The 18,962-nt window shown below is 41.4% G+C and overlaps 1 protein-coding gene and 1 long non-coding RNA gene across 6 annotated transcripts in view; one reads left to right on the forward strand and one right to left on the reverse strand.

Moving 5' to 3' along the window:
* The window catches only part of PLCL2 (phospholipase C like 2), a 177,973-nt gene that overhangs the window by 71,511 nt on the left and 87,500 nt on the right, over positions 1 to 18,962 (reverse strand). The window lies entirely within an intron of this gene.
* LOC102147625 (uncharacterized) lies at positions 4,482 to 8,936 on the forward strand. Its single transcript, XR_001378599.3, has 3 exons — positions 4,482 to 4,587; positions 7,521 to 7,740; positions 8,682 to 8,936. It is a non-coding gene; the product is annotated as an uncharacterized lncRNA (long non-coding RNA).

The raw sequence follows: 18,962 nt of genomic DNA on the forward strand, positions 1-18,962 counted from the left end.
GGGAATTTCAAGAAGGTGACAGAAGAACCTTAAGCCAAGTGCGGGGCCCTTCTGAATGTTGGGCCTGTATAACCGCACAGGTCATACACCCACGAAGCAGGCCCTGCCTGCAAACACAGCTCCTACACAAGTGTTTCTCCAAGGATTGTCACTCAACCACTTGCCTCAGAATCACCTGGGTTACCTGGCTAAAGCACAGACTCCTGGGCTCATGGAATCAGAGCTTTAGTGGGTGGTGACCAGGAATTTGCATTCTAGGCAACACTCCAGGTGATGTGGATGTACAGTAGTTTGAAAACCACTTCCTGACCACTTGGACTCACTAAGATGCCTGGGCTATTTCTGGAAACTATATACATATACCAAATGACCAGAAACAGCTAAGTACGAACCATTAAATTGTGTGTTCAGTGAGTAGAGACTGGAATTCCAGCAGAAATTCCTGGCTCTTAGTCATGGTCCTAAATACTTCAGACAGATACCATTGTACTGTTGACCATTGCAGTTGTATGAAGTCTAGGTGGGAGGCCTAGATTCCAGCTGAAGGTGCTTCTAAAATCTCAGAGTTGGATTTCTTAAAGCCTGCTACCAGCCACCAAGTCCATGCTTAGAACAGTGTCACCAGGTCCTTCCAATATTGACAGATGACTAACACCAAGTGAAAACCTTCAGGCAGCATCTATTTCTAAAGAAGTCTGCATCACCAATAACGCAGTCCTCAACTTTGCTGCACAACATAGCAGGTGCCCACCTTAAGGAGCTGACGCCACATCTGTGCACGGATTTAGGTTCTTTCCCGGCACAGATGTCTTTATTATTACAAAAGAAACTGCTCAAATATCTCACAATATCTTTCACAATTTTAACCTAAAACATGATATTGCCTTTCGGGAGGAGTGTGAAATTTGTGATAAATTTTCAGTAAGTCATTATATTCATAAATTAGGGATAGAGATGGAGTTTGGGATTCTATAACTTTCATGGCAATAAAGAAAAGAGCATGCAAAATATTATACAAAGGTGATTCTAACTTTCCTGCTCTGGAGAGAATCTATTTTGAATAAAATCTCTATACTTTAAAAGGCGATTATGCTGCTCTCTATGTACGAAATTTAAAACCACTTTTACTTTTTGACTACCTATACTTCCAAAGCAATTTGCAGAAGGTAATTAAACTTAAACTTTAAATCATGTGGGTATCATTTCCCTGAAAGTTTCAAAATGAACCACAGAGACTTTCGTGATCTGAATGCCAAGATAAAACACAAAAGCCACCAGCCAGAGTATTTCTTTACAACCATATCCTCAAAACAATAAGATGCAAAAGATGTAAAAACTGTGGTAATTGTATCCATAAGATATACTGCATTGTAGCTGTCCCAAGTCCCTAAAGCATAGATCGTATTCCTTCTATCCAAGCGAGTCGGCATGAAATTAAACGTCAGCCATGCACAAGGGCACGAAACAAATGTATAAATTCCCTGTTTTTCAGAATGAAGGTTGTCTTTACCTTTAAAAACACATATTTACCTTTAATAATGACAACATACTAATTAAGGGAATTTTATAATCTTTATAAATTATATCTCAAAGTGCCCCTAGTGAAAATAAGTCACAAAGGTAAATGGACGTGCCTACCCATTAAAAAAATGTATAGCATTTTCTCAACACTGTAATCTTTTATTCTGTCACTTTTAACGTATTGATTAATATTCGACTACCACTTTCTAATTTATTATACCTGATATGTTTCAAATTCATAGATCTCTTTGTTATTGAGAGGGAAAAGCCGAATCGAAAGCAGGTTAATAACACACATATGTGCTCACACACCCACATCTGTGGGACAGGCGGCAGCTTAAATATCATACTTGTGGCTTTTTAAACATCGTTAAACATTGCCTTGCTTTTCACGAGCCAGTCCAGGCTTTGATTGGTGACTTCTGATCACTGACTGCAGACACATGAACATGACAGTCACCCAAGCACAGGCTGCTGTAAAGACAGCAGGGACTCTCCTTACCAGAGACTTCCCGTCTCTTCTTCCCCCTCTTCGGCTGTTGCCTAGAACCATCTGTCCTCTCATAGTACACCGAGGCCTGAATGAAAAGGTCTGTTTCTCCTTCCTCACTAGCAGATAAAGCTATTAGAAAACATTGATAGAGGAGTGTGCTTGCTTAGAGACCACAAAGGAGGACAGGTGTGAGCTTCCACTAATCCCTGGATGGACCAGAATCACTGGCTGGAAGCAACAGTGGATGTAAAGGCAAGCTGGTCCCCTGCAGCCAAGAGGCAAGGAACAGGAGGCCAGAAGCACTTGTGTGGAGGGAAGGAGAACTGAGGTTCAATAGCAGGAGCTCCAGGACCCCAACTTGCCTGACTCCCGGAATCTTTATCCCCCTCCTGTTCATTTCTACCTGTCTTTCTCTTTTTAGCCCAGTAGTGATCAAGTACTTGCATAAGCTAAGACGCTGGTCAGTAGCAGAGTTGGAATCTATTTAACTGTATTGCCCTTAGTGTCAATTACTTTAAATTTAATAACGAAAACTGTGATCAAACTATTTGTGTTATACATATAGTTTTTTTAACTAAAAGAAAACTAAATGCATATAACTTACATGCACCAATCACCTAAAACCAGAGGAAAAAACACAAGTTTCTGCTGAGATAGAGGTGCCTCAAAATATTTTTAAAAATAATATAAATTATGTTTCAGAGCTGGCTCTTAAACTGTAAGTACTCATCACCTAAAGCTTCTGAGTGGTGAAAACAACAAAATGCAAGCTTGCTCCACTGCGCATTTCTGCTACTCCCTTAGCTCTTATTAACATCCAAGCAGGAACACAAAACGAAAGTCCAGTCTGGAAGGAAACCAGCTTCCAAAAGAACCCACCTCCATATCAAGCCTGAAATTGTGAATTCTAGATAAAAAAAATTATAAAATTTTGAACTGGAAAAAAGCTTAAAGATTCATTTATACATTTAACCAAGATTTATTTACAGATGAACAATTTTGTACCAGGAATGATTTAAGAAAGCAATGAACTAGAAAGAGGCTAAGCAAACTTTTTTGCACCACAGCAAATTCAGGAAGAATAAAAATGTTTATAGAACTTACATGTAACATTAAAAATGGACATAGCCATATTGAGCCCCATGGAAAGACATACATATTTCTAACAGACTGCTTACTTTATTTAACAGAAGCTTGCCACTACCTTTTGGCTAACAAAATATCTGGGATATTTAAGAGGTAATAGCAATTTCATAAATGGGCGTGGGCAGTTTCATAAATGCTCATCCTGAAATGAGGTAACGAATAGGTGGCCTCATTTCTTCTGCTGGCAAAGTGCTTGGTATTGATCCACTCAATCGAGCTCACATGGAGAAGAGGAAGCCAATCTGAGGGGTTGGAGCCTCGTCTCAGGGCACACGGTTAGCATCCTGCTGGAGGAGAATGGCCTCCAGTGTCCTAATGCATTCCTCTCGTATTTCAAATTTGATTGGCTTCCATTTTATGTTAGATTATTTCTCAACAAAAACCAGGAGAAAATGATGACCCAGTATCCAGATTCCAGACACTGGCAACACTAGTGAAGGCGTCGAGGCAGTGATGCTGGGGCGGGGGGAGCATCGCAGATGGGGAAGAGGATGTGCTGTGAGAACAAAGCAGCTGTTTATCCTTCTGGATTATTTTGAGTCAAGTTATTTAATTTGACTTATAAATAACATTAAAGTAGGGTATGAGATCTTTATGTTTATTGAAGGGGGTCTATGATTAAAGAGAGCCGAGAAACACTGAGTTAAAGAAATTTCTATCCTTAACAAAACAACATCAAACAAAACACCCCCAGAAAGGACCTGAGGCCGTTGGAGCGAACACCGCAAGGCCTGCCCTTTCTTCAGCTTAGTGCCAACAACTCTGAATGGCAAGAAGTCATGCCGGGCACATCGGGGTCACCTTGCAAGAGCTGTCATACATCTTTACAACTTTGATGTGCTCTCCAAGATGAGCAAAAAGGAAAAAAAAATGGATCTGGAGCAAAAACGGTCACTGTGAAGGTCGTTTTATAAAATTAGATGAATAGAAAAAGAATCAAATAAGTTGGAGAAAATCGAGGTATGGTCAAATGCTGCCTCCCACTCACAAGGCACAGCCCTTTATTACAAGTAACAGAAAGCTCCTTGGCCCGTGGATGCCTCTCCTCATGCGCCTCCTCCTCCATGACGCCCACTACTGTATTCTAAAAGCTCGCCCAGCCCAAGTTTGGCAAGACTCTATGAGGGCACAGATCTGCTAACGGCTTCAGAACCTGTGGGTGACTTGAAAGTCACAAATGTGGGCCCGTACAGTTCAGATGATAGCTTAGAACGCAGAAATCCAAAAAAGAATGTCACTCCCACTCTAACAAGAAAAAGCCAGACTATAAAATCATATCTTTTCTTGTATCCATCAGAGAACTGTGGTCACAAGGTAACCAAGGGAACTGAATTCCAAGAGTGACAAGCCCTTCCAGGGAAAGACAGGACGTAGAAACTGTTCCATGTCTGGCAGACCATGGGAGGAAGAGGCCACCATGGAAGCAGGTAAGAAGAAATCAGCCAAAATTTTAAGGAGTTCTGGAAGCCGAGTGTGGGCTAGCACATCAGTTTAGAGTAACTGGGAGCCCCGGATGCAGGCAGAGTTTGTACTCACTTGTAGCCTTCTTCATGAGTGCGCCTGAGAAAGACTGGGGACAGAGCAGGAGAAAGGGTCCTTCTCCAGGGCACAGGCCTGCAGCAGGTGACAGCTGCCACTGGGGAGAGCATCAAACTCTGCCTACTTCCCCAACCACTCTCTCACATGAAGCAAACACCTTAAGCCACTGGGGGAAGGGTAGAAGCAAAATCCATCTACCTCTACAGCCAGGCAAAGATCTACTGCCCCAAGAGATGGAAGAACCTCTTAGACTCAGGAGCCTGCACCATGCAAAGCAGAACTGTGCTACCACCAGGAGAGAGGCAGAAAACTATCTCCTGCCCAAACTCACCACAGATCCAGGCAGAGTTTGGCTGCCTTGGGGAGCAGGGCAGAAATGCTGGGAAGGTCCCGCCCCCGAGACCCAGGTGCAGAGGGCTGCCTAAGATTGAAACTAGACCAGGAGGACTAAGAATTCCCCGACTCTACCAGAAGCCTAGCACCAAGTAGCAAGCCGTGTACCACGGAGGAGGGGCAAGACCATGGAAAGAGACCCATTTCTAACACAGGCATTCGCAGATGAAAGCTAAGGGTAGAACAGGAACAATGGGTAAACACTCCAGGACCCTAGCCCCCACCCAAACACAAGGTTATGGTGGCCCTCTGGTTGAGGAATCTGAAGTCAGTGGTATACTGAAAGTAACAATAGTAATTCAAAACACAAACCCAGCTCAGTTATTGACTAGACTGACTCAACTTCCTCAACACCAATGACTTGGAAGAAGAAGAGGCGTGTTCATGTCTGAGCATAAATATTACTTACCTTAGCCTCTATTAAATATGATGTCTAGCATTCAACGAAAATTACAGGACACACACACACACACACACACACACACACACACATGCACACAAACACACACAACATAAGGAAAAAAACCATCATCATGAGATAAAGCAATCAACAGAGCCAGACTCTGAAGTGACCTAGATGTTGGAACTATTGGACAGGGACTTTAAAACAACTATTATTGGGGGCTGGCTCAGTGGTGTAGTGCTTAAGTTCACACACTCTGCTTTGGTGGCCCAGAGTTTGTAGGTTCCAATCCTGGGCACAGACCTAGCACTGCTCATCAAGCCACACTGTGGCAGCATCCCACACAAACCAGAGGAAGAATTGGCACAGATATTAGCTCACTGACAATCTTCCTCAAGAAAAAGGAGGAAGGTTGGCAACAAATGTTAGCTCAGCAGCAATCTTCCTCAAGCAAGAAGAGGAAGATTGGCAACAGATGTTAGCTCAAGGGAAATCTTCCTCACAAAAAAACACACTACAAAAAACAAAAAAACAACTATTATTAATATATAAAAAAAGGTCTAGTGAGGAAAGTGGACAATATTCATGACCAAATGGCCTATTTCAGCAGACAGATGGAAAGTACAAAAAACAGTCCAGTGGAAATGCTATTTAAAAACCCCACATATCAGAGATAACGAATTCCTGTGATAGGCTTATAAGCAGACGGAACACAGCCAAAGAAAGACTCAGTGAACTTGAAGAGAGGTCAACAGAAATTATCTGAACTAAAACACAAAGAGATAAAAGAGTGAAAAAACACAAAACAGGGCATCCCACAGCTGTTGTGTAACATACAGGAAAATAGAGTCCCAGTAGGAAAAGAGGGAGAGAGAATATGGCAGAAGAAGTATTTAAAGAAATAATGTCCTAGAATTTTCCAAAATTAGACTCAAGAAACTCAAGCAGGATCACACACACACATACACCCCTACATGTATCATAGTCAAACTGCTGAAAAACAAACACAAGGAGAAAAGCTTTAAGGTAGCCAGACTAAAACAGAAAGTTACATGCAGAGGAACACGGATAAGAACTATAGTCCAGATGGATTATAGGTGATGCACCTACATCTAACCACCGGTTGTCTACTTGACCCAGCTTGCAAATGTACTACATATAATAAATAGTTTTATGGGAAAAGTTATTCCCTTTTTAACAGACGATTCCTTTTTCCCCTGTTCCTAAATTTCCCCATGCTTCCACAGACAAAGGTGCCCCTAATCTAGATGTAAGTCTTCAAGGGGTCACAGCTGGGTTTCAGAGGCCCCACAAGACTGTGATTGGATTCTGAAAGTAATTTGCAAACCCATCCCTCTTGCTTTAAAAGTCATGAATCATGGCCTTATTAACTCAACTTTAGAAGGCAAAGAAAAAGATTATCATTTCCTAAGAAAGAATGTCAGCCTTAAATGTTAAAGGCAAAGGATAAATGTTTTACAGGGTCATAAAGGAAATTTTAAGGCAATCCTAACGAGAAATGACAAAGTGACAGACAGGACAGAGAAAGGAAACTATATAATTTATGGATATAGGTAATAGAATTTTACTAATAAAAACAGCAAAATCAATCAATCATAGAAAGAGCTCTTATTTACAGCTGTGAAATGGTTTTCTTTATTCCAAGGTAGAACAAAATAATCCAATAGTTTATAAACTTTCTAGCTTAGAAATCACCCACAGAAATACTATGGGCCACAGGATGTGAGCTAGCACTGCATAACTATGCCTCAGTCTTTCCACCTGTAAAATACAGATCAAAAAAATTCCTACACCCTCCAGACGCTATGTACAGTTCCTACTTCATAGGGTTGTTATAATGATAAGTTGAGTTTGTATTTGGCAAGTGCTCTAAATGCTGCCTGAAATTTTGTACATTAGACCCTGTTCAGTAAACACATTTCAGGCTGAAATTATTTCTCCATGAACGAAAAGTAAAAGGAAATACTATTATAAAGGTCTAAGTGCAATACTCTGATCACTTAGGGTTTGTTGAAAGTCAGTCCCATCCCAGAAGAAACGGAATGAACGTCACTCTCTGTGGGTCTTGTTTAACTGCGGCCCTTACTTAATACTACCAGAGAACTCTGGAGCACAACCAAACAGATGTGACGCCCAAGATATACCGGGAAACTGTCAAAGATGGCCTGATGCCCTCTCAAAATAAAGCTTCATAAGGGTGTTTCCTCACATCTATAGGGAACAAGTAAGTAAAGCATTTCTTAAAGTCTTTGTTAATTTTATATCCCATCAATTTAGTTAAAATTACAATTTAACTCATGTATAAGTATCCATATATAAAAATAAAAATTTAAAGCAATGATCTCCATAGTATTTTTGTCTAAAAAATAACCAAATGACTTCACTCAAAGCACTTTCTGATCAGAATTATTCAGATGATTCCTTCTACTTCATACTACCATGCTATTTCTCACAGTGTTCAAAACAACTATACATAAGGAAAACAAATTTCCAATTCCTGTAAAATGAAGTTTTCAAGGCCAGGTTAAAGCTTCCAAATCATTTGATGTAATGGGTTACACCTGCTTTTAAAACAATGGGATCTTTAATTATGAAATTTGAGGACTGTAATGGAACATAATATATTCATGACAACACTCTTTTGGCGAAACATTTTCACTACTACTGAAATATGTACTCAGAGTAAATTTACAAAACCATAACGTACATCTGTGTCCAATGTCAAGTGCAATAAAATTCGTTGGTTTTCTTCAGTAATGAAAAACTTAATGGTGAGCACTGAGCTCCTATAAACTACACTAGCACTACTTTATATTCCAGTGAAAATATTGATGCTAATGAACTGTAATTTATGATCTATAATAATGGTACTTAAGTGGCCCACTTTGGTGTGAAAACTGTCAGTGTTTCTCACCTGTGTGTATGGTAACTCCTTATTCAGCACATTATAAAGCCTGTTGACTTCCTATACTACAGAGCTATTGCAAGATGTGGTTACATAACTTTAATTGTTAATAATTGTCTGGTAAATCATACTGAATTTTAAAAGCTATGCAAGTCACATCACATACTATGAATTCTTACCTATAAATATGAACAACTCTAAGAGTAACTTCTCAATCATAACTTTTCCCCCTAAATTGTGCTCTTTCTTCACTATTTCAGGATATCTTAGGAGGAAGAATTTACTTTTCTCGTTTTTTTAATCCTTAAATCTGTCATCGCATGGCATTGAGGGAAAAATGATGACAATCCAGGGGTAGTCAGAAGTCAGAATGAAGCTTCCATAGAGATCCAGATGCTGGCAAAGCCGCTGCCTTGGGCCACAGACACCAAAGAAAAGGAAGAATACTAGCTCTTTCAGTCAGAAATTTTAACATTTCCACAATTATTTTAAAATTAAAAATTTTTAAGGAAAAATGCTTCACTGACAATTTATTATGCAATCATATTATTATTATTGTCTTTCTATCTTGTCCTGCAGGGAAAACAACTTCTTCCTGGGGCATTTTTTAATGCAATGGTTTATTTGCATATGAAATTAGTATGCGTGTATAAGAACAATTAGACCAGGAAAACGAAAAAAAAAACCACAAAATAATGAATCATAAAAAAGGGAACAGCTTTATACAAAATATTCTTTTAAGTTTCAAGCCATTCATGAGGCTGTACTAGTCCAGCCCTCAATGTTGTCTCTTCTCCTACTAATACATATTTATAGTCTCTACCCTATAATTTAACACTTAATTATAGTCTTATTCAGTTCTTTAATTGTTTCATGTGGGTTAGCCTTATCTCCTCAAGTAGAAAGTGAACTTTCTGAGGAGATGGGCCATGTCTTACATTCTACAACCCCTGGCTGGACCGATGCTGGCAGTCAGAACAGTAACCCCTTTTGATGAAGTGATAATTTAAATGATAAAGGAGTCAATCCAACAGGAGAATATAACATTTGTAAATATTTATGTACCCAACATAGGAGCACCTAAATACATAAAGCACATATTAACAGACCTAAAGGGAGAAATAGCAATATAATAATTGTAGGGGACTTTAACACCCCACTTTCATCAATGGATTGATCATCCAGATAGAAAATCAGTAAGGAAACACTAGCCTTAAACAATGTTAGACCAGATGGACTTAACAGACATATATACAATATTCTGTCCAAAAGCCAACAGAATACACATTTTTCTGAAGTGCACATGGAACGTTCTCCAGGACAGATCATATGTTAGGCCACAGGACAAATCTTACTAAATTTAAGAAGACCGAAATCACATCAAGCACCATTTCCAACCACAGTAGTATGAACAAGAAGAAACCTGGAAATTCACAATTGTGTGGAGACTAAACAATGCAGTATTAAACAACCAATGGGTCAAAGAAGAAATAAAAAAATACCTTGAGACAAACGAAAATGGAAATACAACATACCAAAAGATATGGGATGCAGCAAAAGCAGTTTTAACAGTTCATAGCGATAAATGCCTACATGAAGAAATAAGAAAGACCTCAAATACACAACCTAATTTTACAGCTCAAGAAACTAGAAAAAGAACAAACTAAAGCCCAAAGTTAGAAGGAAGGAAACAGCAAAGATTAGAGTGGAAAGAAACGAAATAGAGACTAAAAAGACAATAGAAAAGATCAATGAAACTAAAAGCTAGCTTTTTGAAAAGATAAACAAAACAGACAACCCTTTAGCTAGACTCACCAAGAAAAAAAGAGAGAGGACTCTAATAAACAAAAGCAGAAATCAAAGAGGAGACATTACAACTGGTACTAGAGAAATACAAAGGAAGAGTCTGAGGAGGACTGATGTTAATTCTTCTTTAAGTGTTTGGTAGAATTCACCAGTGAAGCTGTCTGCTTCCAGGCTTTTCTTTGTTGAGAGGTTTTCACAACAATTTTAAAGCACTTACTTTTTAGCAAAGTGCTTTCCATACACATCACATGCTGCTATTATTGAGATGCCTCTAAAATGTGTTATTTACTTATTATACATTATATACATGTGCTAGCTACTAACAGATTGTGTACACAGGAAAACATCCACAAAACTAAACTGAAGGTCTAGTATTTTCTTCCAGCCTCATCCAGCACGGCAACTACAGCTCTCAACCATGAGCCCCACGCTCAATGCTATGGCCCAGAGGGCTTCACAGGCCCCTCCTTGGCTTGGAGCTCTCAGTCAAAAAAACCTTGCAGGTCTTCTCCACGGATCCTGAGTCTCCACCTCAGAGAGCTGGTCCCAGCTGGGGTGGATGCTCCATGCCATCCCTTTCTTCTTGTTCTTCACCCAAACAGCCCTCTGGCCAGGTCCCTCAGACCCCCTAACTCCTGGTGCACTCTACCACTCACTCTGCTCTGCCTTCCAGGAAGAAGGAATAACAAGAGCAAAGACCCCGAGGCTCAAGCGAACTTGAGTACTCCAGTGCTAAATGGAGACCAGGGTGGCTGAAGGGTAGTTAGCTGGGTGAGACTGGAAGGAGAGGAAACCACAGAGAGAGGCAGAGACCAGATCCTGCAGAATCTTATGGGAAGGCATTTGGATTTCATTCTAAGGGCAACTCCATGAAGGACAGTGTCGTGATCTGATTTACCCTTTTAATACAGTGCCAAGTGGAGAGTGGATTAGAAGGGGGTAAGAGTGGAGGCAGGGAGATAGTTAAGAGAAAACTACAGTACCCCAAACATGGGATGATGATAGTTGGGACCACAGTCGTGACAGCCAAGGTGATGAGAGGTGGATGGCTTCAACATAATTTAAATGATAGAGCTGACAATATTTGCTGATGGACTGGATGCAGCACATGAGAGAAATGGAGAAATTAAGATAATTGTCAAGTTTCTGGCTTGATTAAATGGTGCCAGTTATTTAGATGGGGAAGGTTAAGGAATAGATTTTTGGGGGGAAATCAGTACTTTTGTTTTGAATGCGGTAATTTGGAGATGCCTCTAGACATTCAATTGGGGATGTCAAGTAGGCAGTTAAATTTACGAATCTGGAAATCAGGAGAGAGGTCAAGTCTACAGATATAAATTTCGAAGCCATGGTACATTGGTGGCGACATGAGCTTACCTAGTGAAGGAGGAGAGAGGGAAAGAGAAGACGGGCTGGGCTTGAATCTGGTGCTTCCAATATTTTAGGCTGGGTAGAGAAAGAAAGACCAGCAAAAGAAGCAAGAAAGTAGAAGCCAGAGATGTAATAGTGACTCCAGAAGATTGTGGTGTTACAGCAGCCAAGAATAAAGTGTTTACATAATAATAGAGTAGTCAAGAATGCCTCTGAGAGGTCAGGTCAGAAAAGTGAAGTATGCTTAATATTAGCATAGTCTCTCCAGCCTTCTTATGGTTGCTGTTTGCATGATACATCTTTTCCCGTCCTTTTGCTCTCAACCTATTTGCATCTTTGAATCAAAGTGTAGACAGCATACAGTTGGATCTTTTAAAAAGAAATACAGTCTGACAATCTCTGTCTTCGATTGGATTATTTAATCCTTTCACATTTAATGTTATTGTTGATATAGCTGGATTCACATCTGCTACTTTACTTTTTCTTTTCTATATGTCTCACGTCTTTTCGTTCCCTTATTCCTTCTTTAATGTATCCTTTGATGTTAAGTTAGTGAGGTATGTTTGAGATGTGGCAGGACAGAGTTCTTTGGTGACCCTGGCAGGAGCAGTCTCCGGGTAGTAAAAACTGCCAAAAGGCCTTCTGGAGCGAGCTGGAGACTAAAAGGGAAATGAGGAATGGAGACAGTGGGCGTAGTTAACTCTCTGGAGAAGGAGCCAGGGAAAGGAATTGGTAGGTAGTGGGAGAGAGAGAGTGTTTTTCTGTTTATTCAGATTAAAGATATCAGAGCAGGTTTCTACGCTGAAGGAATCTGTCCAGTAAAGAACGGGAAATTAATGATACAGGAGAAAAGGAACAGATCTCTGAAAGAACAAAATCCTTGGGAAAGCACGAGGAAATGGGATCGTCATTCGCTTTCCCCAAGGCGTGACTTTTGAGCTGGATCCTGATGGAAAATGAAAGGGAAGGGAAGGCTAATCAGAGGGAACAGCATATGCAAAGACATGAGAGAGGAAAGAGCCTACACTGTTTGAAGCAGCTCCTGGGGCCCAGGGGCAGGGAAAGGGGAGGCTGGATATGAACCCTGCGGGCCACACTGCGGAGTGAGGCCACCAGCCTCTGTGGGAGAGGAGTCAGTATCTCCTCTGAGAGTCCTCTGCAGCCTTGGGAGGGGATGTTCCTGAGCCATAGACAGAAAAAATCAAATATATACACAACTGATAATCATGTGCATTTTTCCTGTGTGCAAATACAACTCACCACTTGTTTTAAAAGGTCAACAAATGAAAAAGGCCTCATTTGTTTTACCACTTTAGGAATCACCAGCCCATTCATGTAGGTATTTATTTTGTTTCTGCCTTAACTGTCTAATGAAACTGAGCTATATAATGTTTAAATGTTATACAGTTTATCGACCCTCTGAATGAATGAATGAACTCAAAGATTACCACTTGAAGGATTACCATTTTAAACACTAGAGAGAAACCTGTATACTTTTTCTGTGTGTGCGTGTGTGTGAGGAAGATTGACCCTAAGCTAACATCCGTTACCAATCTTCCTCTTTTTGCTGAGGAAGATTAGCCTTGAGATAACATCTGTGTCAATATTCCTCTACTTTTTGTATGTGGGATGCCGCTACAGTATGGCTTGATGAGCGGTGCATAGGTCCACGCCCGGTATCCAAACCCATGAACCCCACGCTGCTGAAGCAGAGTGCATGAACTACACCACCAGGCTGGCCCCGAAACCTGTATATTTTTAAAATAACTTTTCAAAACAGTTACAATTATCTCAAAGCATTTAGCACACATTTTTACAATCCAATTTTTTTTAATTATTGAAAAATTTAAAAAATTATAGTCAGTTCCAAACCTACTGCTTTTCTACTTAGAAGTGTTATGTGCAAATAAAGATTTTCTAAAACAAACATCTGCTGAAGGGGCACAGATATTCACAATCTTTGTATCTACTCGACTTACAGCAACAACATACACACACTTTGTCACGCCCACAGTAAGCCCCTTTTTCTTTTTTAAAGCCACATTTGTGTTAAGAAATCAATAAAAAGGCCAATGCCTACGTGGCAGGAATCCGTAAAACCTGAGCAACTGATCTAGAGCCTTTGCAAAATAGAGCAATGCCAACTTGGATGCAGCAGGTCCGGTTGTGCCATTTTCCTGAATCATTGTATACCCTTTGAAAACCACAAGTCCCTTCCAAATTAATTAGCTCATCAAACTGAAATGAAAAGCAGTTTTAAAACCAGCGAAATCTCATCATTAATGCATTTTTAAACTGTCTATGCTGACGGTGACTAAAGCAATTTAACTGCTTCGATGAAATGTTGTGTCACCATTTCCAGCCCTCATTGCTCTAAGTCCTAACTATAGAGAGAAAACTACAAGCACCAAATGTGCAATTAATTCCATGCAGCAGGTACAAAACTCATTCTAAACACAGCTTCCTGAACCTAGCTCATGTTTGAAATAATACAACACAGAACACATTATTAATAGGGGTCTCTAGCCATTTGGTGTAGAATAAAAACCAAGCAGCTCAGGCAATCCTACAAAGTACACACTGTAAACTTCAGTTTTGAGAGTTGGAACTAGAAGTGCTTTTTATTAATATGCTTCAGGATCCTGGTGTGAGAATGAAATATAGGCACTTACAAGGCATGCTTAGATTTCATCTAAAGGTATTAAAATGTAAGCTTAAAATGCCACATTTAATTATACTGTATTTTATTTCATTAAGCTTATCCAGGAGTAAAAACAAGGACTAATTCTGAGTCTACTTGCCAACTAATCACCAAAAGCCCTTACTAAGCAGGATGCCGTCCTCATTCCAAGAATCAGGCTGCTATACCAACTACCACTTCTAACCAGCACTTTGATCTCTGAGAGTTTCGAAGCTGACCTTTCGGTCCATTATGCAACTCTGCAGTGACTCGCTAAGGCCCCAGCTTCTCGTGAAGGGCAGAGGAGCCCTTCGGAGAGAGAGAGCACTGGGGAATGAAGTGGTGCCCCAGCAGAAGGCTCTAAGGAGAGCAGGCAAGACACAAGGCCCCTGGCACCCAGAGACTACAGGGATGTCTGGAACTACCAGCAACTGGTGGACTGCATTCCCCCAATGTAGAGTGACATCTAAACTGGGACACTTCTGGAAATGAAAGTGGGAACTACTAACAAATACGCCACGATAACAGGGACTGTCCTGGGCAAACTGAAATGTATGGTCACCCTACTTGAAAGTGACCTTATTAATAACGTGTTAAGTCCTGGCAAGGGGAAGACACTGGAGATTCAGGTACAACCAAAGTCTAATCTCAGCTAATTCCCACTCTGACTGGCAGGCAGGCAGGCTGCCAGTTTGGTCTGTCCAGACACTTCCAAATTGCAGGCCTCACAGTGTCCAGTCTGAGAGCCCATGCTACCCAGGCTGGGAACCCATCTCTACCTGTTGGCGAGGTCTGGCTTAGTCTTGCTGCCTTGACCCAGGGGACAGGTGTACCTTGGAGCACAGTACCTTGGAGTACCTAGGGCCTAGTGCTTATGGTTGCTCCTTATTTATTTCCTGAAGCTGCTGTAGTTCTCCCCACCCTCTGTCCCTTTGCGGGGATAGACCCTTAGCCCAATCTCCAGCCTGCCTGGCTAGAACTGAGTCCTTGCCCAGCTCGCAGCTGGAGCTCCCCTTTCATCCACATGGACCTTCTTGGGATCCCAATGAGACCACTTGCTTGGCTGTGTAGAATCCTGCTCTCCCACAACTCCCATGAGGTGGAGCCCTGCAGGCACTGGCCTGGGCTCACCACACACCCTTGGACATTGCCATTCAGATTCCCATTCTCAACTCATGCCTCTCCCACAGTCTCGCCTTCCTGCAAATCTCGAGGCAATGCCTATGCAGCCCAGAAGAGGGGAAGTGATACCCAGATGGGGGTTATGATCTGCGGATGTGATTAACAGACATGTAGGTGAGCACCATGGAGAGCAGGCAATGGTAGGGAGCCCCTCACAAAGGGGATACAGTTGTCAGAAGGGATACTGGAGGCAGAGTGTGCATTCTCAGAGCTGGAGCAAGGAAGCGAGGTGCGAGGCAGGGCAAAGGTGTGATAGCTGGGCTATTCCAATTGACCATCTTAACAGCCCATGGACGACTTCTTCTGGGGATCAAATCATTTCCCCCTCCCTCCCAAAATATGCTTGTGTATTGTAGCTCTCATTTTATCAAAACATGAATGTATTACACACATATAACATTATCGCTGTCATATGAGTCACCTTTGACAATATAGGACTCTCTATCCCACAGTCACCTCAAAACTCAACTCTCCAAGTTCAGAAATCCTTTGTAAGGTTGCTGAGATGAGTCTGTGGCTCATGGCATTTAAGAAATGCATCTAAAAATTAGATTAGCAAAAAGTTTATCTTTTAATCTGATTTGATGCATCTCCCTTCCTCCCCTAACCCAAATATGATATAAAATTCACTTGGGTTTACTGGAAATCATAACGGCAACACAGAAATCACATTTTGTCCTTTGGAAAGAGCTGGAGTTTTAGCTGAACCATGTTTATTTCAATTATAAATTTGTTTTTCAAGTAATTTAGTTGTCTTTTTAAAAGCATTACTGTAGAGCAGTTTTTAATTTAATAAGACTAAAACTTGAGACCAAAGGCTTTTCAAAATTAGATGGGACTAGGAATATGGGAAAACCAACTGTCTACATGGCCTGCATCAGCTCCCTCTGAGCAGTCTTGGCTCCTGTGGTCCACTACCACGAGACAAAACAGGAAGTGCCCTTGATTTAGACAATGTAATGGATTTTCTCTATGAATTAATTTTATGAATTAAGGGAGAAAGAAGAAAACTTCAAAAAGAATGAAGAGAATGAAGTGTGGAGCATAACTAGAATAATCCACGATTGCTCGCAGTGCTCAGGAAGACTATCAGGATCTCATTCATTCTCACTTGTCACGTACCTAAGCTTTAGGCCACATGGTAACTACAACCCACCTCGCCTGAAGTGGTTCCCATGGAAAGGGGAGGTGGGCTGACCTTTCCTGAGCTACTCTTACACACAGGCACTTTATAAACGTTATGTCTGGATCCTCACCTCTGGGAGGCAGGACCTATCATCTCCACTTCAGAGGTTACACGGTTTGCCCAAGCATATCGGGTCCTTCTCCAAATCTGCTCTGCCCTGCATGGCCAGAGAGCTGGCCCTTGAGGCAGATTTCCTCAGATCCCAAGTCAGCTGGAGGCTCTGGCAGAGGACTGGCGGCTGGCCAGGAGGAAGGGCGAAGCCCGGTGGTGTTCCCTCCTCCCCTCTCTGCAGGGGCGAGGATGGCGAGGCTGCATCCCCTCTGAGGTTCCCATGGCCCCTGGGCTCTGGGACCAATCTGCTCCCCGTCTCTCCATCCTGCAGGTAGGGATGGTATTCCGCTGTTGCCAGTTTCTGGGCGGCTTTACCAATCCCCCGTTTGGCTCAGGGTTCTTTCAGCACCTGTAACAATTCCCTAGATTAAATTCTAAAAAAAAATACTGCTTTTCGGATTGGACCCTGAGTGATTCATGGCTTAAAGATGTAGCTGCTAAGTGCACAGCCAGGTCCTGAAGGTGGCTTGGCCTGGTCCTTGCACTGCCTTGGCTGGCCCACTCTGCCAGTCAGAGCTGAGTTCTCCCAGATCCCCCGTTACTGGCTGTGTGACCTTGGGAAAGTCAATAAACCTCCTGAAACCTCAGCTGCTAACTTTATAAAATGAGGAAAGTAATTACTTGCCCTTAATTACTTTCAAGGGCTTAGTAAGGCACGGATGAGGTAACAAACGTGAAAGCACTGTGGGCTGACTTAACCAAGACTTTGACGTTACAAGTCCTCAAGTCTTACTTACTGGGACTACTGGACAGTGAAAAAGGAGTTCACCTGAAATTAAGCCCCAAATTAACCTCATGGATCTAAATGGTTAAAAGTTACATAAAGCTGCCTTCTAAGTGCTCACTGCGAGCTTACAAACACTTCCCTCTCTTAGAACAAAAGGGAAGTCGGTTGGCCATGATCTCTAAGGCTTCCACAGGTACCTGTCTGAGCTCCACGGCTGAGGGCTGACTTCTGCACCACCGCTTCCGGCGTACCTAACCCCGGACTATGAGGACTGTGCCTGCTTCCTAGGATTGTTGCTGAGTGTTAAACAAGATAATGCAGAAATGCCTACTGAAGTTCTTGATGCTCTCAATAAACGTCAGATGCAGTTAATGTGGTTGATCTTATCACCACTATTAGTATTAGCTGCAGCATCATTCTCTCCTATAACGAGCATTTTACAAGGGTTTGATCAGAGCTTTCTCTTCTGCCTATATCATTCGCAGACAAGCGGCAACCTCAGTGACGCTCCCGGACATCTTTATGTACTTAAAGCAGTCATCACTACACGTTTATGGCTTCCCCCACCTTTCCTTTCTTTTATTTCTGTTCTAAGCACCTGGGAAGTTTGTTTTCAGTATTATAATTTTTTTTTATCATACTGTGAAAGAAGAAACTGTGCTATCTAGCCACGTATTTACATAACAATGGACCAATTAAAGGGCTAATAAGAAATCACATACTCAGATTTCCTATCCTGCTATAATTTGATTGCTATTGTTTGTTGCATTATAACCATGAGTATTTATGGGGAAAACACTGCATTATCTTTGGGTAGATGGATACTTTCCCTTAGTGATAGCATTGGAGGGAAGCAGAGACAGTGTCTAGATCAGTGGTGCCCAAAAAGTAGGAGAGTCACATACGTAACTGAAAATTTTCTAGTAGCCACCTTGAAAAATGTAAAAAGAAACAGATGAAATGAACTTTAATAATTTATTTAACCCAAAATACTAGCATTTCAACATGCACTTAGTATAAAAATTAAGCTATTTTGCCTTCTTTTTTCATACTAAGTCTTTGAAATCCAGCATAGTGTACACTGACAGCACATCTCAATTCTGACAAACCACACCGTGGGGCTCAGTAACTACAGGGCTAACATATCAGACAGCGCAGGTCTAGACGACAAGCTCCGTAAGGGTAGCGACTTGTCATATTTTATTTCCAGATCCCCCCTGACATTTCTAGTGTGGCGCTTTGCCCAAAGCAAGAACTTAGCAAATTTCATCTTTGAACTTGGGAATGAAGGGCTGTCACTCAGAAATGTAAGCACGGCCAATATAAGTTTTTTGGAAGAAACAACATTTTGTGGGTCTTATACTTTAAAAATTACAAAGGAACACCATTGCTAAAAAATCCCACAACGTTCACTCACCCTCATATCACCCCAAAAGTCACACTATATATAAAAAGAAAGAAAGGTTAACTGTCCTCCA

Source organism: Equus caballus, chromosome 16 (assembly GCF_041296265.1).
Source record: "Equus caballus isolate H_3958 breed thoroughbred chromosome 16, TB-T2T, whole genome shotgun sequence".
In the NCBI taxonomy this organism is placed as follows: Eukaryota; Metazoa; Chordata; class Mammalia; order Perissodactyla; family Equidae; genus Equus; species Equus caballus.